This window comes from Protopterus annectens, chromosome 8.part0 (assembly GCF_019279795.1).
Source record: "Protopterus annectens isolate FY-2018-M chromosome 8.part0, PAN1.0, whole genome shotgun sequence".
NCBI classification, from domain to species: Eukaryota; Metazoa; Chordata; order Ceratodontiformes; family Protopteridae; genus Protopterus; species Protopterus annectens.
This window is the reverse complement of record NC_056741.1, coordinates 806,585,892-806,605,959: the sequence shown is the minus strand read 5'-3', so window position 1 is coordinate 806,605,959 and position 20,068 is coordinate 806,585,892. Positions and strand designations below refer to the sequence as shown.

Genomic DNA, 20,068 nt, shown 5'->3' with positions numbered 1-20,068 from the left:
CTTCCTTCTCTCCATCATATCAGCTAGCTCTCTTCCTATACCAGTCATACTGCCAACATTCAAAGTTCCTACCCTCACTGCTACACTCCTAACCTTCCTCCTATCTTCCTGCCTTCGGGCATGCCTTCGCCCTCCTCTTCTCCTTAATGACTTTTAATCATGAAGTATAAACTGAAATAAAACTGGCACAGCCACTGTTACTCTTATCTTTATTCTGTGGTCTCCACAGCAAATCCATATTCTGGCCAACCACAGTACTTGAATCTAATAAATATACATGCTCTCAGTTCTTAAAAAATGTGTTTTCGTACACTCATGAATTTATGCATGTTTTCCACAGCTGAACATTTTCTAACTCTCATAAACTGAGATTTAGACATGTCATACAAATGTATTCTAAATGGTAACTATCATAGGACCATAGGAGATTACTAGGCTATTGGCCCTGAGGCCCTTATAAGCTTAGCCAAGAGTTTAGCCCATGCTTAGACAAATCAGCACCCGATGCCCCTGTCCAGCAGGGACATGGGTTGAATCTCAGGAGTATATTTTCTGTTTCTCATCCAGTTATCCATGTTGTGCTTAAAAAGAAGTAAAGAGGTACTCTGCTTGATGCGAAGAGGGAGTCTATCCCATAAACAGGGGAGTCTCTGGGACACAAATCTGTCCCGGCAACAAGTCTTGTTGATGTCACAGACCAGGTTGAGGCCGTGCGTGTTGATTACTTGAGTAGAGCCTGACTTGTGGATATGCAGCAGTCCCATCAAGGTGGAGTCCGTGAATGCCTTGTATGCAAGACAGAGGTCACCTTTGAGGAGCCTGTATGAAACCGAGTAGAGGGATAGGGCTTTTAGCCTAGCTGTGTATGGTAGATGTTTGAGGCCCTGGATTCTCCTGGTGAGGAACCTCTGAGGTCTCTCCAGCTGCTGCATGTGCTTTGCGAGGTACATGCCGAAAGGGGAGTTGTACTCAACAATGGGCCGTATAAGGGAAGAATACAGGAATGTTATGACCTCCTTCTCCCTGGATGAGATACCCTTATTTATGAGGTGGGCCATGTAGAAGGCTTTCTGTATACTGGAAGCAACATGGTGGTCAAAAGTCAGGTTGCTATCAACCTGGGTGCCCAAATCCCTCACGACTGATTGAGTGCTTAGGATGTTATTAATGTGATAATTTGTGGGGATGTCACTCTCCCCAAAGGGGATGATGATGCATCTTTTGGTATTTAGCTTGAGGCCGTGTTTCTGGCACCAGTCATTTGTCTGAATGAGACCCTCTTGGAGGATGTCAACATCACTAGGGGAATTTATATCAGCACCCAGCTTGCAGTCATCTGCAAACCTGGTCATCCATAGCCCACTAGTTTTGGCCTTCAGTCCTCAAAGAAAATTCTTCCAGTGTTTTTCCTGTAAAGACATGCATGCAAAGCCCCATAATTTTTTATTTAGCTATTAATATGTTTATAAACTCCAGTTATTTTTATTCCCTGGGTCGCAAAAAAGTTTGGTAACAGTCATTTAAATACTATGGATGACTGCTAGTCTGCCACTAGGTATAACAATACTACCATCCTAACAATGTCTAACCAGAAAGCCATTTAATGTAGAACCATTCATGCATGAATTTTACCACCACCCCATGACTAGATCTGCATAAATAAATTGTTGGTACATCCTATAGTGTGCCGTGAACACATCCTTAATTTAGATGTTTTCTAGAATTTTTAAAATAAAATTTTCTACTTAGTCTTACGGCTTTCTTTCATCTCAACAATATTGTATAGTTCTTAAGTAGAATGATGAATGAATGTGTACAAAGACTCCATATCTGATATGACAAAAAAAAATCACATTTTGGTCTGGAAATCATTCAAAACTTTTATAATTTCCATAAGGACCTGTACACATGCTGTTAACTCTGTTTAAAATTGGTCTTTATGAATCTAAGAATATGAAAAATGGTTCCATAAAGGTATTATGGAGATAATAAGCCTCCCAGATGGATTTAACAAAGACTGACGTATTTAGGGAAGTAAATATATGGAAAGTAATACTGGATTTTCTGTATTTTTTAAATACAAGTTAACACCAATGAAACTCTTCACCAAGGCATTTTGCAAAAAGGAACTTATTCTCTATTTCTGTACAAACATACTTTTTTTCTATATTTTATGAGTGTTGCAGAAACATGTTTTCCACTTGTTTCACTTGCATTTCAGTGCCCTGTACTTCAATGGCCCCACCCTTTAATTTTTTGTAATGATTTCATATTTATTTCAAAGTCATTTAAATAGGCTGATTCAAAAAGTCAGAATCACTGTTTGAGCAATAATGATAGGAGTTGAAGGATGTTTCAGCCTTTGAAGTTATCTTTCCAGTAATCTCACCACAATCTAACAACTTTCTTTTAAATCAGGTTATCTATTAATGTTTATAATACCTAGAAAAAAGAGACCAAATATGTTATAAAGACAGAGATATTAGACTAATTCCATTATATGAACCCCTTCCTGTAAGTAAATCTCATTTTAGTTCGTGTTTTACTAGTACTGAGATCTTATGCTTAAACAGAAAAGTAGATTACATATATAATGTCTGAGGCATATATAAAAATGAATATTTAAGGTAAAATGTGTTTAATGGGAAAGTCCGACTTGGAATGAAGCCAGTTTTCAGCAGAGGCCTGGGGTGAATTGTTCCAGATGCATGTCTTTGTAATGTGGGAGGAAACTGGACTACCCAGAAGAAACCTACATGAACACAGAAGTCACTCAAGCCAAGAATCGAACCAAAGAACTTCTTGCTATGAGGCAACAACAGTACCACTGCACCACTGCACCATCCAAAAAGTTTAATTGCATTTGGTTTGAAAATCTGTTCCAGCTGAAGTCTGATTTAAAGAAGTGCAAAGGGAAATATTGAGTTATTACAAAATGATGACACTAAATGGTTATAATTAGTTACTGCAGTTTTGTTTATTACTTTCTGTCAAATAAATTGTGATATGACAGTTACAAGAAATAGGGCAGTGTATATGCATATTTATGCCAGGAAGAAAGCATTAGAAGCATCAATGCTGCAAAATCAAGATGAAATTATATTTCTGTACTAAATTAATTATGTGATTGCAGTAAATAAAATTAAGATCTCTCTCTCTCTCTCTTTATATATATATATATATATATATATATATATATATATATATATATATGAAATATAGCATTTTTAACCAGGTGTGCTGACTCTTTCCAGCCATGACTCAGCCTCAGACAAAAGCAACAATAAAACATTGATAGCACCATAATTAAAATTCTCAGCAATTTAGAGAGCATTAGGTTTCAAAATATTACAATTTACTGAGCTTGCAGGAATAGTTCTTAAGGAGTGAGAGTTTGATTCAGTTGATAAAAGCAAATGAGTGGATGAACTGTAAGTAATATCATGTTGCATTATAATTATGTAATGCTGATTTCATGACAGTGAGTGATATCTCCTAAAGAAACAATAATGTGAAATGTGCTGGAATATATACAGCTCAGCTTGTTGGATATCACTAAAAATCTGTTGATACATTGAATATTGCTGCTGGTGTGCTTTTATTATTTAAAACATGTATTTAGAAAGAATTATCTTGACCTGACCTTGACTCATGAACTACCACATAGGCAGCAGTGTACTTAACAGTGAATGTGTGATAAGAGACCTTGGGACCCAAGTGGACAGCAGTCTCTCCTTTGATAATCACATTGCCACAGTAGTCAGGAAGTCATTTTGTGTGGCACATCTCATCACAAAAGGATTCTCACACAGGAAAAAAGAGGTCATTGTTCCCCTCTACTCGACACTCATTAGACCCATTATAGAGTACAACACCCCTTTTGGAATGTACCTCACAAGACATCTGCAACAGCTGGAAAGACCACAGAAGTACCTCACAAAGAGGATTACTGGCCTCAAACAGATGCCCTACACTGACTGTCTCAAAAAACTCCAGCTTTACTCCATAGCATATCATCCACTCCAAGGTGATCTCTGCCTAACATATAAAGCTATGTCAAACCCAGAGCTGTTGGAAATGCTACACCTAAAGAAATCCCAATCCCTTCAAGCTACACACTCTAGGGGCCTAAACCTTGTCACCACAATAAAGAGGGCATGCTGGAGGGATAGATTCCTGTCCCAGAGACTTCCCATACTCTGAAACAAGCTATCCATCTATGTCAAGCAAAGTTCCTCATTAGCACTCTTCAAGAAAAATCTTAATGAGTGGATGGGAAATAAGAAATACAACCCAGGAATCACTTCTCTGGCTCTGCTCGACAGTGGCACAGGAAAATAACTTTCTTGGGTGGCATAAGCCAGGGAACCTTGTTGGCCAGGCTTATTTAGGCCCTTGGGCTGATAGCCTAGTACCTACCTATGAACCTATGAACCTACAGTAGCTAAAATCTTCCTTCCATCCTTGGGAGGAGACATTATCCTGAGGTCCCATCTTGCTGAGTTGCTTGTAGCTGAGGTGGTGAAACAGAGCCTACTGCAGCTATCAAAAAGAGAATCTGTATTTTCATGGTGCACTGGCCAAACTTCCCCTAGTCAGTTTAAATACCACCTGAGGTCTCTCCTGAAAAGAGGCTACTAGCCAAGTGAGAATAACCCATTCAACAAAGGATAAGTAAATAAAATATGTTTAATATTAATTTTATTCTTAAAAAAAGGTTTTCTTGAAGCAAGCCTATGGAATGGAACACTTGCCTATTATGACAGACAACTTCTAAATGTCAAACCTTTTTTATGAGCAGCAGAGCACATATTTTCATTTTTGTCACAATGCTTTTGTGTACATTTTTTCATATAAAATGTTTTATTGTTCATTAAAATATTTAACGGCCATAACACTTTATATTTTCTGGAACTTTTGATGTGGAGTTAACAAATACATATGCAAAAAAAGAATCTTAATAATATCAACGGGTAGGCTGAGATTTTACATAACAGGCCACAAGCTTGTGTTGAACCTTAAGGCTGAACTTTGCCAGCCCTCACACACTCCTCCTCGTGCATACTCAAATATTTAACAGAAATCATCAGTTCCCATTCTTTTTTTCTCTTTTGTCTTCTACTCTATAATAAACATACCATTTTGCCTGTAATCAGCACTGCTTTGTAAAATGATGTAAACTGTCAAATCTTGTACTTACTCTTCTATATCTCTGCATCCATTCAGGATTATACTGTAAATATGCACTATTTTTTGTATTTGCTTTCTATCAATGTGTATATGTGTATATATATATATATATATATATATATATATATATATATATATATATATATATATATATATATATATATATATATATATATATATATATATATATATATAGATATATATATTGTTTATTAATGTTCTTCCCGGGCCTCCGCTGAAAAAGGACAACTTGCCCAGTCAGACTTTCCTGGTAAACAAATGTAAAATAAATAAATAAATAAAAAATCGGGCCCGAGAACTGTTCCTTAATGAGCAGTATCTGGTTTCCTTCCATTCTTTGTTGTATAAATAATACATTCAGATTTAACAGTTATATTCACATTCTTGAAGAAAGGTTTGTCAAAAACTGAAAGTCAGAGCTTTTCAAGAAAATACATTACGTAAATAGTAGTCATAATCTTACTTTGTCCTTGTCCAGGTTTAAAGAAATTTCTGAAATCCTTTGTTTTAATAATCCTCCTATATGTGATGAAAAACAGCAAGCAGAAATATAGAGAAGTTCGTAAACGGTTTTATTTTCAGTAAATGAAATGTATGGAAGTAGGAAGTTTTATATAAACCTTAATGCCACTCCTTCCTAAACAAAAGCAAACCACTATGGTGAAAGTTAACTCCTTCCTGTCAATTTCCAGCTATTGAATAAAAAGACATGCCAGCATGCTCTGCAATAATAAAAATACATTACAATACATACATCAGTTTTCCTCAGTCACTAAAACAATTTTTTTCACATATGTATCAAAACTGTTGTAATTTGGTGCCAGGTTTATGAGTCAGTGTATGCATCCTGCATTGAAAGAACAGCCCACAGTAAAAGTGAATGGTCCAAATAACATATAATTGCAAGATGAAAGTTAAATCAGTGTAAATTAATTATATTCAATATTTTCAATCTTCAGAAAGCATTGGCTTAACTTTCTATAACACATGCATAAACAACCTTTTGCAGTGGTTGTTCAGAGAGACAGCTGTGCAAGATGGTTGGGCACAGTTTAATTCCTAACTCACTGCTAAGAAACATGGAAGTATTTAGGAATCAGGGAAACATATGAGTTCAAAGACTCTCTATATAAAACGTACAGCAAAGGTGCATTCCAGGACCATACTGACTGCATTACTTAGAATGGCAGGTACTGTTCCTTGATATCCATACATTCCATCCACAGTTTCTGGAAGTGTACCTAAATTAGTAACTGTTTGATCACTTCATAGACCAAGACGGGATCTTTAAGCATTAGCTGTCCCATTCCTTCTTACTGTGCATTCTTTCTTATTACCTTTGTGATGACTTAAGTGTGCCCAGCCCCCAGTGACACAGGCATGCTTCAACATTTCCCCTCTGTACCTGTATATCTTCTCAGATACACCTTAAGTGAGGTTTCTCATGGACAAAGACAGAAAATAAATAAAGCCTTTCCAGTATAATCACTGAGTGGACAGTCTCACACCAAAACCAACACTTAATAGTAGTGAGGTGGTCAGTCTCCATGGCCCTACTTGATTGGTTCAAAATCTGTCACTGTCATTTGTCTTACTGGAAAAACAAACAAGCCTACTAGGAAGCTCCATGATTTTAATAACTAAAAATGCTATTCCTTTACATTGATGGCTTTGCACACCATCCAGATCCACATTCAATGACTGCATGGTATTCAGCTGTTTTTCTTAGTGGCAAATCCTCCTACAGGAATCATAGCATTTACACTTAAACAGAGCAAGTATTCAGTGCAATCATATCAGAAATAATAAAATCATCTTTGTGTTTCCCCTTTTTCCAATTATTTTAGTGTTGGGCAACTTCACACCTGCCCATGTGGAAAAAAAGCCAATTATAATGAGTTTCTGCTGAAATCCCATTTAATTTTAATGATTTTAAAATGATAGCAACTTTGTAGTTTTATTGATAGCAACCATAACACCCTTACATTGATTAACAACATGTTGATCGAAATCTCTAAAATTCTTACTATGGCAAGTATAGCTTTAATCTTTACACAGTAGATAAAGCTTGCAGGACGTAAACACCAACTTACTTTGAAAGAAAGAGAAAAAAGTGAATTGTTATTTATGGCTTGATCATAGTGGGCATGATTTTGAAAAGGTTTGGTATGGTGCAAGTCAGAATAGTTCCCCAATGTCAGTTTGTATTCTGCAATACCCTTGGCAGTGTGGCAGTGTAATTCACAACTCTCACTAAACAAACAGTATTGTTTAACACAAACTGGTGTAAAGGACTTGAATCAGTTTGCACTATGCTACAGTGAACAACACAACAGAATGTTATAAATGCACAGCATCTTTGTAATGTTCAATGCAGCCCTACATTATGTACTAGAGAATTCTTACAAGATCTCACTCGTTTTCATTATTGTATAAACACAAATGAATCAGAACACTTGTTGTTCAGAATTTTATTATAAGCACTTATTGCTTGATTGATGAAAACAGGCCTTTCTACCTTATTTGAGGCTGCTAGATAGAACCTTATCTTCTAGGCTTATTTGATGAGACTTAACTAACTTCTAGCTAACAGTATGTTTATTTAAATTTGCAAGTTATTTTAGAGTGTTCAGTCTTGTATTGCTCTTTCTTATTCAATGTCCAAATTCCTCTCCCCACTCCCAACACTGCTTCTTTATTAATACTAGATTAACAAAATAAATGTACTTGTGGTAAGTTATTTTCACTTTTTCCCATTAAGTGACTTTGAGGACATAAAAGATATCTGTGTCATAGCGGGAAACTATAATAGCTCCCAATTTGCAGTCATCTGTGAACCTGGTCAACCAAAGACCTATGACCTTCGCATTTACCTCTGAGAAGTAGATGCCAAATAAAAGTGGTCCCAGCATGAAACCCTGAGGTACCTCATTGGTGACTGGTTTCTTAGTGGAGGTAGTCTTACCAGTTCTGATTTCCTGGGTCCTGTCTGTGAGCCAGCTGGCAATTCAGCAAGTTATATAGGGACTTATGCCCAGGTAGGTCAGTCTGTCAACTATACTACAGTAGAGTATTGTATTAAACACCTTAGCCAGGTCCAGGCAGGTGGTATGCACTTTTTCCCCTCATCCATTGCCTTGCTGACCTTCTCAAAGAAGTCCACCAGTGTTAGTAGGCATGACCTTCCCTTGACAAAGCTGAACTGGGTTGGGCCCAGTGTATGAAGGCTGACAAACGACTGATCCAAAGTCACAGATTAAAACTCAATGCCAAGAAATGCATTATAGTGCCTCTTGAGAAAACTTTCATTCAGGCTACTTACTCCATTGATAAGACACCCGTAAGAATTGCCCCATTAGTCAGAGATCTGGGAACATATATAGAAAGTAATCTGGCCTTTGGCCAACATGTAGCCAAGGTAGTAAAGACATCTTTCTATGTTGCCCAGTTTATAAATAAGGACATGGCATCCAGATCCATGGAAATCATAGTGATCTTTATTCTGCCCTTATCAGAGCCTTCATTGAATATAATGCCTCCTTTGGCATATACCTGACCAGATATATGCCCACAAAGGTTCCTTAACAGGAGAATCTAGGATATAAACACATTGTCCTATATGCAGCACCCTAAATCTTGTCTCAGTACTCTGTCTCCTATTAGTTTACTGAGAGGCGATCTATACCTAGTGTACAAGGCATCCTGGGGTACAGCTCTGATGGACCTTTTGCACAACCACAAAAGAGACAGCATCAGAACCAGTAGATCAAAGGATTTAAATTTTGCTTGTGACATAAATAAAACATGTTGCCAAGACAGTTATGTGTCTCAAAGGATCTCCATTCTCTAGAACAGGTTCCCCATCCATGGGAAACAGAATCCATCCCTAACCCTATTTAAGAGATGGGAAATCGGAACTTCACCCTGGGTCTGGTCTCCATTTCTCTGATTGACAGAGGCAGAGAGTACTTATCCCCAAACTAACCCAAATATCATACTCCCTCCTAATAAACATCCATGATACTTAGGCACACAATTGGGTTGGGTTACACTGCTAGGCTTATAAAGGCCCCGAGGGTCATTAGCCTAGTATATACATAAGAACCTACAATAAAATATAGCTTGGAACACAGTTTCTATTGGCTATTTTATATATGTTTTAAATATTGTTCTGAAATCTAAAAATGATAATCTTAGGCTCTTAACATTTATCATGCTATAATATGTTTGTTTTACCATAGGTTCACAGGTGTATACTTGGCTAACGACCACAAGGGCCTTTTTAAACCTAGCTATGCATCCCAAATGTATCCAACAGGTCTGATGCCCAAGGGGTTATTTTTAGGGTATGTGCAACTGGGTGGTCAAACATTTACAGGTTGCTTCTATCCATTAGAGACACAGGTAATAGATCAGGGATGAAGTTCTGATTTCCCATCCACTGGTCCAGGTTACACTTGAATAGGATTAGTGAAGAATGCTGCCCTACATAAATGGGAAGCCTGCTCCATAGAAGGATATTCTCGGAAGTACATACCTGTCCTTCTAATATGTCCTATTTATGTTGCAAGCAAGGTTTAAGCCTCTGGACTGGGTAGTTCTGATGCCTTTTCTTTTGTAGATATGCAAGAGGCACATCAAAGTGGGATCCTGGGATGCCTTGTATGGTAGATATAGATCAGAATTCAACAGTCTATAGGAGACAGAGTATAGGGACAGAGCTTTGATGTGATCTGCATAGCACATGTTGTTAAAGCCCGGTATTGTCATTTAATTGTTATTGTTTTTTTTTTTCTTGTGAGCAACTTCTGTGAACATTCCAGTTGCTGCATGTACCTGGTTAGGTACATACTGAAGGATGTGTGGAACTCAGTGATGTGACTGATGAGGACTGAGTACAGTGGAACAATGACTTTCTTGGACCTAGATGCAATGCCCTTGCTTATAAGTTGAGTAACAGAATGATTTCATTATTAACTTAGGTTACTATTTACATATGTCCTCAAATCCCTGACTACTGGGTCTACTCTTATGTGTGTGTTATCAATGAGGTAGTTTCCTGAGGTAGTCAACTTCCCAAAGGGTACTATTATGCATTCCTTGGCACTGAGTTTTAAACAGTGTCTATGGCACCAGTTATTAGCCATTTCTGGATGATATTAGTATCTTGGCAGGATTCTGGGACTGCTCTGAGTTAGCAATCATCTGCAAACATGATCACCCAAAGGCTTTTAATGTTGGCCTTGACTTCTGAGAAATATATACCAAAAAGGACAGGACCCAGCACTAAGCCCAGAGGGATTCTGCTGTGACCAGTCTCTTTTTCAATTTGGAATTCTTCTTCTTTCGGCTTTTCCTGGTTAGAGGGCACCACAGTGGATCACCTGTCCGCTCATGATTGGCAGTGAGGTTTTACAGTGTCAAGTTGCCAGCCCGGCACCCAACCTTCCACAGAAGGCAAGCACACACACACACACACACACACCTAGGGCCAATTTAGAGTGTCCAGTCCACCTACTGCATGTCTTTGGGATGTAGGAGGAAACCGGAGCACCCGGAGGAAACCCACGTGACCACAGGGAGGGCATGCAGACTCCACACAAAAGGCACCCCAGCCGAGAATTGAACCAGAGAACCTCTTGCTGTGAATCGACAATGCTAACCACTGCATCACCGTGGCCATCCCCTTTTTCTATTTGGAATTCCCAGTCCTAAATTCCTGGGTCCTATCTCAGAGTCAGCTTGAAATCCAACTTGTAACACAGGTGTTTATACCTAATTCCATGAGTTTATTTATAATGCCTGAGTGGGCTATTGTATCAAATGCCTTAGCCATGTCAAGGAAGGCAGTATGCACTGTCTTGCCCTCATCCATTACTTTGGTGAGCTTCTAGTAGTAGGGAGTGTTTTATGAGATTTAGGAAGCACCTGGGATATTATTGGAGTCCATCAATGCAGTGTTCTTGACCTTGGACCTGTTCCTGAGTGATGGCTGGAGGTGTTATATTTGACAGTATTTTTAAGAGGTGACTGGGGGATAAAACTGGAGCTGAATTTGTTGGTCAGTAAATTTTGTATATCTTCTGCCTCTGCGTAGGTTGCACTGTTCACAATTAGTTTTGAAAATTGTTGTGTACAGTGTTGTGAGGCATAGCTAAAGAAAACTTTGTGGTTGTCCTTTGCCTGGGAGGCTATTTTTATCTAACAATTGGCTTTGGTACATCTGCTTTGGCCTCAAAATTTTTTACTTAGATTGATGGGAATGTTTTTATGCTGCTGGGTGTTGTATTTCCTGACTTGCTGTGTCTTTCATCCTTATGTTGTACAGCTTCTTGATGTTTGGATTCCCCCAGGGTGGCTTGTTGTTTGAGTTTGTTCTGAGCTTATTTCTGTCAAGCACAGCTGTCTATATATTTATTTAAATGATTGTGTAGAGTATCTGTGAACAATTCTGCAAAGACAACCATGTTCTCAGGGTTTGGGGGGGTGCTTGAAATTTTGTCATGTTGTCACTTAATAATAGAAAGTTTGTTATAATAATTTGGACATGGAAAAGTGCAAGCTTATCATCCGGTTTGACTAGCCTTCAGGTGGCCTTGTTATTGATGTAGACTGAGACACCTCCACCTTTAGTCCCTGCCTATGCAGTGGTTGTCCTGAATGTGTGGATGGCATTGTAGTCTTGCACTACTGGGGTGCTTTCTGTGGCTTTAAACCACGTGTCGGTAACTGTACAGATGCCTGCATTCTCCAGGGTGAGAAGAGCTTCAAAGGAGTGGAGTTTCTCAATGTTTTAGCCAATATTTGAAAGCCCAGAGTGAACAACTGCAGACCATCCTTGGCAAAGCAACATTTTCTATTGACCATATCCTCCCATTTTGATAAATATTTCACCCCCTTGGAATGACAGCAGAAGCTAAGCTACTCATTAAAGTCAATCATCTTCTGTTCATATTGTGGCATCATCCTTGGTGAAGGTAGAATACTGCTCAATGCTAGGCTCATACCATATTTAGTAGGGAAGTATGTCTCAGGTGATTTACACCCACATGGACTATGACAGACTGGTATCTGTGATCCATTGACCTGAGTGTGTCCATGATCTGGTAGATCCTGATTTTAATCCATATCTTTAAAATCTTATTGCAGAAATGTAGCTTTGAAGATGTTTGTCAACCTTTGGCCAGGACATGATAGTAGGGTCTTTGGTCAAGTGCAGTCAGTTAATAAACAAACAAACAAATGCTTGCAGTTTGACAAACTGAATCCTAACTGCATATGTATTAAATGTAAGGCAGAATTTCATCAGTGTAAAATCCCAGCACCTAACCACATCCCCACTAAAACAAAGAAATACTATAGACCCATAGCTACAACCAGAATCTTGAAATGAAGCATAACAAATGTAATACTTTTATAACATTATGCAGTGGGAAAAAACCTTGGTAACCCTCTATCCCATTTACTCAAATGTACAACTCCAAAATTCCATCTTCTTAGAGAAAAAAACTAAATGAAAACTCCAGGCAAGCTGGAACTTCCAATGAGTGACCTCTCAAACTTCTTGAATCAGAGGCACATGGGATATATGCAAATAACCTTATGAACACCAGGTGTTTCAGCTAATTGGCGATTCTGAATGCCAATTAGCTGAAACACCTAGTGTTCATAAGGGTCATTTCCATATATCCCATGTGCCTCTGATTCAAGAGGTTTGAGAGGTCACTCATTGGAAGTTCCCGTTTGCCTGGAGTTTTCATTTAGTTTTTACTGATTGTTTTAGTTTATCTTCTTAGCGAAAGAGAAAATCCATTCTGCTCTTTCTCAAAAGAACAGCTATTGCACAGACAAAAATAAATCTACAGCCTACATGAGACCTAAGCAAAAATGCACAAAGTAAAAAGAAATGCAGAAACAGCAGGAACAAGAAAAGTGGATTCAGGCAGCATAACAGAAACCAAAACTAGTACATAAATACAAGCTCCTTCTGCACCAGTCAGTTCCTCAATTACATCTCTTCAATTTGCAGTAATTTTAATGATGTATTGAAATATATTTAGAGTGTCCCTTGCTATCACAAGATTCAGAAAATATAGGCATATTCTGAGAGCTGAATATAATATTTTTGCATTCTGAAGCAATCATCCAATCCACTCCCTAATAAGAATTCTACATATTGACACTAAGGTAAATAGAGCAAACAAAGGAGACAGATTATGCAGCCTATGATATCACCTAAAGAAAAGCCACTCAACATGTGATGTGTAAAGTTTCTACAAACAACTGGCTGATGTTTAACTGGTTAGATGTTTATTCCCCAATCTTGTTACATCAATGTCATATCTATCCAGCTTTTTTTGGAACTATGTGATTTAGATATCCATTCCTGTAGCAAATGTGTTCAGCCCTTGCCAGATCAAGTCCTGAAACACAGAGAAACACAGAGAATGTATTTAGGCTTTTCCCGGTTAGGGGTCGCCACAGCAGAACTCCGGTCCGCTAATGATTGGCAGTAGATTTTTACGTGCTGGCTTGCCGGGCCTAACGCACAACTTTCAATGAAGAACGCCCATTCACGCATGTCGCCACACAGAAGATGCTCTAACTGAGAATCAAATGGGCAACGTCTAACTGTGAGGCAACAATGCTACCGCAGCACCACCACTGCAGTATAGAGAAACACAGAGAATGAATGTTCGAAAAGTGGACTTACATCTATTAAGTGTGAGATGACCATATCCCTGAATATTCCATTTTCTCTGAGGTTTGGTGATCTTGGAGTTGGTATATAAAAGTTCACTGGTGTGGGGGGTTTGCTCCCACATTGAGGGCTGTAGGGGCTTGCCCAGCTGTAAAAAAGAAGCTTAAAGGAGAAGAGTGATTTTTGTGATTTGACTTCTCTTCTAGTTTTGGTATTTTTTTGAGTGGTGGCAGTCAGTATTTGGAGTGCAGACATTTCTATAGGGACCTACTCCCTCACAGGGATTCTCTACTATATACAATATTTACATTTAGCCTGACAAATAGATTAAGATAACAACAGATCTATGTAAAAACAATAATGTTAATACATTATATTTAAATTATCAGGAAGAGTCTGATTCCAATTGCAAGGTGTCAATCAATGTCAAAACTTTTCTCCATGGGTTACTGACTAATGGCTTGGGATGGATTCTCAGTTCTTTTGTTTTGATCTCCATTAAAACAGACTTCTTTGGTATCAAAAATTCCTCCATGGTGGGCGCTGTGGTGGATTTCCATCTTCTAGTTCTACATTTTTTAGCTATTGCTAGTATAGTCCGTGTTAAATACAAATCCAATTTCTTCAAGTGAGAATCATTGATTACATTTAGTAAAATTAGAGATTTTGTCAAAATAAATGTATCTGTATAAAGAGCTTGTAAAAAAATTATTAATCTCATTCCAATACGTTCTAATACTGACACAGTCATAAAAAACATGGGACCAGTCTGTGTTAGCTGATTCTCGGGATCTCCAGCATACATTATTACTTGAGGTGTTTATCTTTGAAATTTTCTCAGGTGTTAAAAAGGATCTATGTAGATATTTCCATTGAAATATTCTCCAAAATTGTGAATGGGATGTTAATTTATATCTTTCCTGATATGTGATGTTGAGGCCTACCAGTCCATAGCCGTGCAGAAGCAGCAGAGATTTGCCATGACAGAGCAGCACATTGTTTCTTTTATTGATGTATTTACAACACCTTAATCGATTACTTTATCTAATGCTGTTTGGCTAAGGAAGCCCAAAAAGACAATCAAATGCTTCAATATAAAGTTCACAACTTGGAAATAGCTCTCTCCATACAAGAACATCAGAATTGGTGGCATCTATGAAAGTGTGTCAGCCAGCAAGTTTTAGGGATTTGTTACAACAATTATCAGGGATGTCATGAACCTTGAAGACATAGAGGGTGCATTGAGCTGAACAAAAGTAAATGGAATACCATAAGAAAAGAGTCCAAAGCAAACAGTTGAGCTGACAGCCATACCACATATATCAGATCATCAACTCCAAAACGTTTTAGAGGCATAAAGGATAGGAAATACATATAATAGTACAAAGCCCTTTTTGGCATGTACCTCACAAACCACATGCAGCAGCTGGGGAGACTGCAGTGGTTCCTCACCAGGAGAATCCAGGGCATCAAACATCTTCCCTACACAGATAGGCTAAAAGCACTGTCCCTCTACTCAGTTTCATACAGACTCCTCAGAGGTGACCTCCATCTGGCATACAAAGCAATCTTAGACCCCGCCTTGATGGGACTGCTGCACATCCACAAGTCTAGCTCCACTTGAGTAACCAGCACGAGCGACCTGAACCTGGTCTGTGACATCAATAGGACTTGTTGGCAGGACAGATTTGTGTCACAGAGACTCCCTCATCTGAGAAATAGACTCCCTCTCCATGTCAAGCAGAGTACCTCATTAACCCTTTTTAAGTGAAACCTGGATAACTGGATGGGGAACAGAAAATACACCCCTGGGATTCCACCTTTGTCCTGTGCTGACTTGTTGGAACATGGGCTAAATTCTTGGCTAGGCTTGTAAGGGCCACAGGGCCAACAGCCTAGTAAATTTCTATGATTCCATAATCCTATTAACAGCTTGAATAAATGGAAAGACTACTTCATGGGAGACTCAGACTTGACTGATGAGAAGTGTTGGCCTCCCAAGGAGAAACAAAGACTGCACCATGACCATTCTCTGATAAAGGAACGAAAAGCTTCTCACCATGCCTCTTTGATTCACTGATTTTAAATAAAAAATCTCCCTGATTTAGGAACTTCTTACAAAAGATCTGCTGTTTTTGACTTCCCAAAGAAAATAGAATCATGGAGGGATTAAGGTCAAAAATACTACATTAGCTTTTTTTTTACAACATACACACACACACACACACACACACACACACACACACACACACCATGTCTGGCTCTGTATAACAGTAATAGCTAGGATATCTAGTTCCCAGGGCAGTGTAAAGGTGAGAAGCATGAAAGGTCTTAAGGTCTTTCGCTCCAAACTGTAACTGCAGCAAGCTCCTTGCTACAGTTACTCATTTACTGAAGTGCTGCCCTCCATGAGTGCAGGATTGTCATTCATTAACAAAGCCAAAATATCATACTTGGGTTCTTAACTGAGTGCTGGTATTGCAGTCAAGCCCATCAGCAATTACCAGCCACTCCCTAACAGTTTGTGCCTTGGTCACCAAAGTTCTACCAACTCTAGATACAATTCATGCAGAAACAGTAGTGATTAGGCAGCCAGAAATATTATTGTGGCCTATGGATATGAATTTGGAGAGGGTGATTATAACATAATCCATGGTAATCCTTGCAAGGAACTGAGAGTCATGAATTTCTGTTTTTTTTTTTTTTTTTTTGTGACTGCATGACTGGTCTGAAATTTGTACTAAATGGATCTGCTAATATGTTGGAAATATCCTTTGATTGAGAGTGGGTATTGTCATTACCAATTAACTCAGAGCATTGTTCAGTGCTGTTTCTTAGTTTCCTGACATAGTTGAAGAATAATTTATAATTATCTAAAATTCCTGCTACTGCTTTCAGTCTGAATTTGGTTTGGCCCTTTCTAACTATGTTTTTTAAGCTCTTCACTGATTTCTTTGATTGTGTCATATAAGAGAGCAGATTGTAATTTGTTGCAGACATTTAGTATTTTTCTTTTATTGTAGAGTCTGTTTATAGGGTTAAATAACCAAGGTGGTTTATTTTTAAATACCATATTATATCTGGTGTCTGCTTAGTCTATATATTTAAGTAAATGTAAGTAAAATTGAGATTTAGATGGCAGTTGCAGTTGTATGGGGTGGGGGGGGGTGGACACAACTGAATGGAATTTTGTAAGTTCATCATGAAGTTTAACAGGTTTGTTTTTTTTAATTTCTTAAACCCAGAAATGTTGGCCAAGGAGGTTTTTGAGGTTTTGACAGATACTAATACTACTGCTTAGTGATTAGATTTAAACAGGAATGTAGATAGAATAGGTGGGATGCAGAATGAGACTTCCAGTTGTTGAAAACCAGAACATCAGGACTCGTAGTGGAGAAGTTGATTTATTCCAGTGAGTTTGCATTCATTAGGTAGTAACCACTGACCATACTTACTATCAGTGTGTATGTCTTCCAATTAATAGCCAGATAATTGAAATTCCTCATTACAAAACTATTACGATTTACAGGCCCTTCAGCTAGCACACATAAAATAATGTCATGGCTATCAGGGAACATGAAAGGTGACTCTAGAGCTTTTCGTTTGTAATTTATCCTGTTTATCCTGTTTAGAGTGATTTGGACTTCAGGTAGTTCTCTGGAGATAATGACAAATGTTGACACCCCTCTCTGCTACCCTTGGGTCTGAAAGTGTGGTACATGCTTAACTCCAGTATACAGGGGGTGCTGTATTTCCACTGAATCTATGCCTCTTTTACCATGCAAATGTGGATATGATTACAATGCAGAATAGCACTGAGATGAGGCAGATTATACTTTACACATCTGGCACTGAGAAGAGCAACCTTGATATAGTCAGGATCATGATCTAGTAAGATGATTTTTCTATGTTTGGGGTGTCCAGAAGATGGGCATAACAGAGATAGTAAAGGCTTTGGCCAGTATGTGACAGCCATAAAATAAAAGGTGAAAGCCACTACTTGTGAAGAGAGCAGGCCTATCCATCATCTCATACAAGCTGGCACATAATGAAGCCCTACAGAATGACATCAGCTACTTTTCCAAATATTAAAGCTGATTATCTTCTCTTTGAAACTTGGCACCATTCTGGGTGATTGTAGAGTTCCACTCAGGACCAGGGCCTTGCCTTACAATGGACACAAGCAGCCATTATGTCCCTTTGTGTGTCCTTTTGGGCTGAACATCTGAAATCATAGTTTCCCTATGTTTGGTCCAGTTACAACAGAATAAGTTATAATTTTCCAAAATGCTCAACTTGTAAGCCTTTAAAAAACAGCAAAACAAACTCTATTTTTGCAAGAGTCAAGCCTCTAACTTATATATACTAATTCCATTATCATACTACAGTGGGGAAAATGAAAAAAAAAACAGTGAAAGTGTACCACCTACTCATATTCTCCAACTATTGTGGAAAAGTGTACCACCTACTCACATTCTCCAACTCTTGTGGCAAAGTGTACCACCTACTCACATTCTCCAACTATTGTGGCAAAGTGTACCACCTACTCACATTCTCCAACTCTTGTGGCAAAGTGTACCACCTACTCACATTCTCCAACTATTGTGGCAAAGTGTACCACCTACTCACATTCTAAAACTATTGCGGCAAATTGTATCACCTACTCACATTCTCCAACTATTGTGGAAAAGTGTACCACCTACTCACATTCTCCAACCATTGTGGCAAATTGTACCATTAAATTCTACATTTGTTGAACAGCAGGTCTACTGCACATGCTTCAACACAAAACAAATATATCCTAGATCATTCATAGGCCCATCATTAAATCATAGTCACATTTGTCAGGTATGACGGAGTTTGGACCCCTTGTGATGTCACAGATCCTCGCACTGCAAAGATAACTGACTGCCACCCAATTCTTATCCAGGCTGATGAGAACAGAATCTGTGACACTAACAGTGAAGCCACAAATTGCTAATACATTTCTATTTCTGTATGCGGACTTAGTGAAAGTAGGTAATTTTGCTTCTGCAACTTTATGACTCCCTTGCCTAAAATACTTTATATTATGTGTGTTGGATTAGAGTGGCTGAGTAGTAGTATTGGTTTGAGATTGCAGCTCACTTGTACTGAGGCTTAGGGAGTAATTTCTTGACCTTAGCTTATATAAGAGTGGTACACTCATGTAGAGGTGGGGATAGGCTTGTGTGAAGCTTACCAATTATTTGTTTGTCTTGTTGCACAGATTCTTATACCTCTTATGAATTTTATCACATTGATCTAATAGTAGTTGTTACTGGAATGCATTAGGCAGCTACTACATGGACTAATAATGCTGCAGAAGGAGTACAAGTTTACTGAAGTTCCATATTTGTCTTACAGGTTGAGGAGGGAATGGCTATAATAGTTATGTGATTAAGAAAGAATGTCATCAAACAATATGATGCCTTATTGGTTAAGGTGAAATTTATTTTGCTTTGCTGACATCTTAATGCATTTGTAGCAAAAAATAAATAAATAAAACAATGTATGAAATGCATTGATATCTTAACATAAAGTATACAAGTATAAGTATATCACAGTTCAGTCAGGGCAAAAAGGTGAACAAAGACAGTGATATTGCAGCATTACATATGCATGTATGTATGTTCTAGTAGAAATTTGCAGGCCGAGAAACCCCTAGACTTCATAGACACAAACATTCTGGAACACCTAGTGCATACAACTACTAGAAGTACAAACATATTGGACCTGATACTTTCAAATATGGGAGAACATTGCACAAGTCCCCCACATGTCATGTCTTCTCTGGTAAGGTCAGACCAAAAAGCAGTCTCCTTCAAAACAAGAATAAATTCTGTAACCCCAGGTCAGCAAGCCCTGCAACAGTTAAAAACTACTCCAAGGCAAACTACCTTGTATTAAGTGATAACCTATCAAAATTTAAAACCCCTCCAAACCCAGAAAACACAGCAGCCTAGGAAACCTTCAGACACTGAAACCGATCAAGTCTGGTTTTGTCAAAGTCAGGTCATGCCTACTGAAAGAGGTGAAATTCTTTGAGAAGGTCACCAAGGCAATGGATGAGGGCAAAATGGTGCATACTGCCTAATCTGACCTAGCTAAGCCATTTGAAAAAATACCCCACTTGGG

The 20,068-nt window shown here is 38.3% G+C and overlaps 1 protein-coding gene across 2 annotated transcripts in view; it reads right to left on the bottom strand.

The window, feature by feature from the left end:
- Positions 1-20,068, bottom strand: part of LOC122809059 — a 632,045-nt gene that overhangs the window by 350,381 nt on the left and 261,596 nt on the right. Inside the window, exon 1 of one of the 2 annotated variants that reach the window (XM_044080273.1) lies at positions 5,675-5,832. The exons of the other annotated variant lie outside the window; for it this stretch is intronic. The gene's annotated coding sequence lies outside the window, so the exon portion shown is untranslated. Of the gene's footprint in view, positions 1-5,674; positions 5,833-20,068 lie in introns of those variants that run through there. 2 annotated transcript variants of the gene reach the window in all.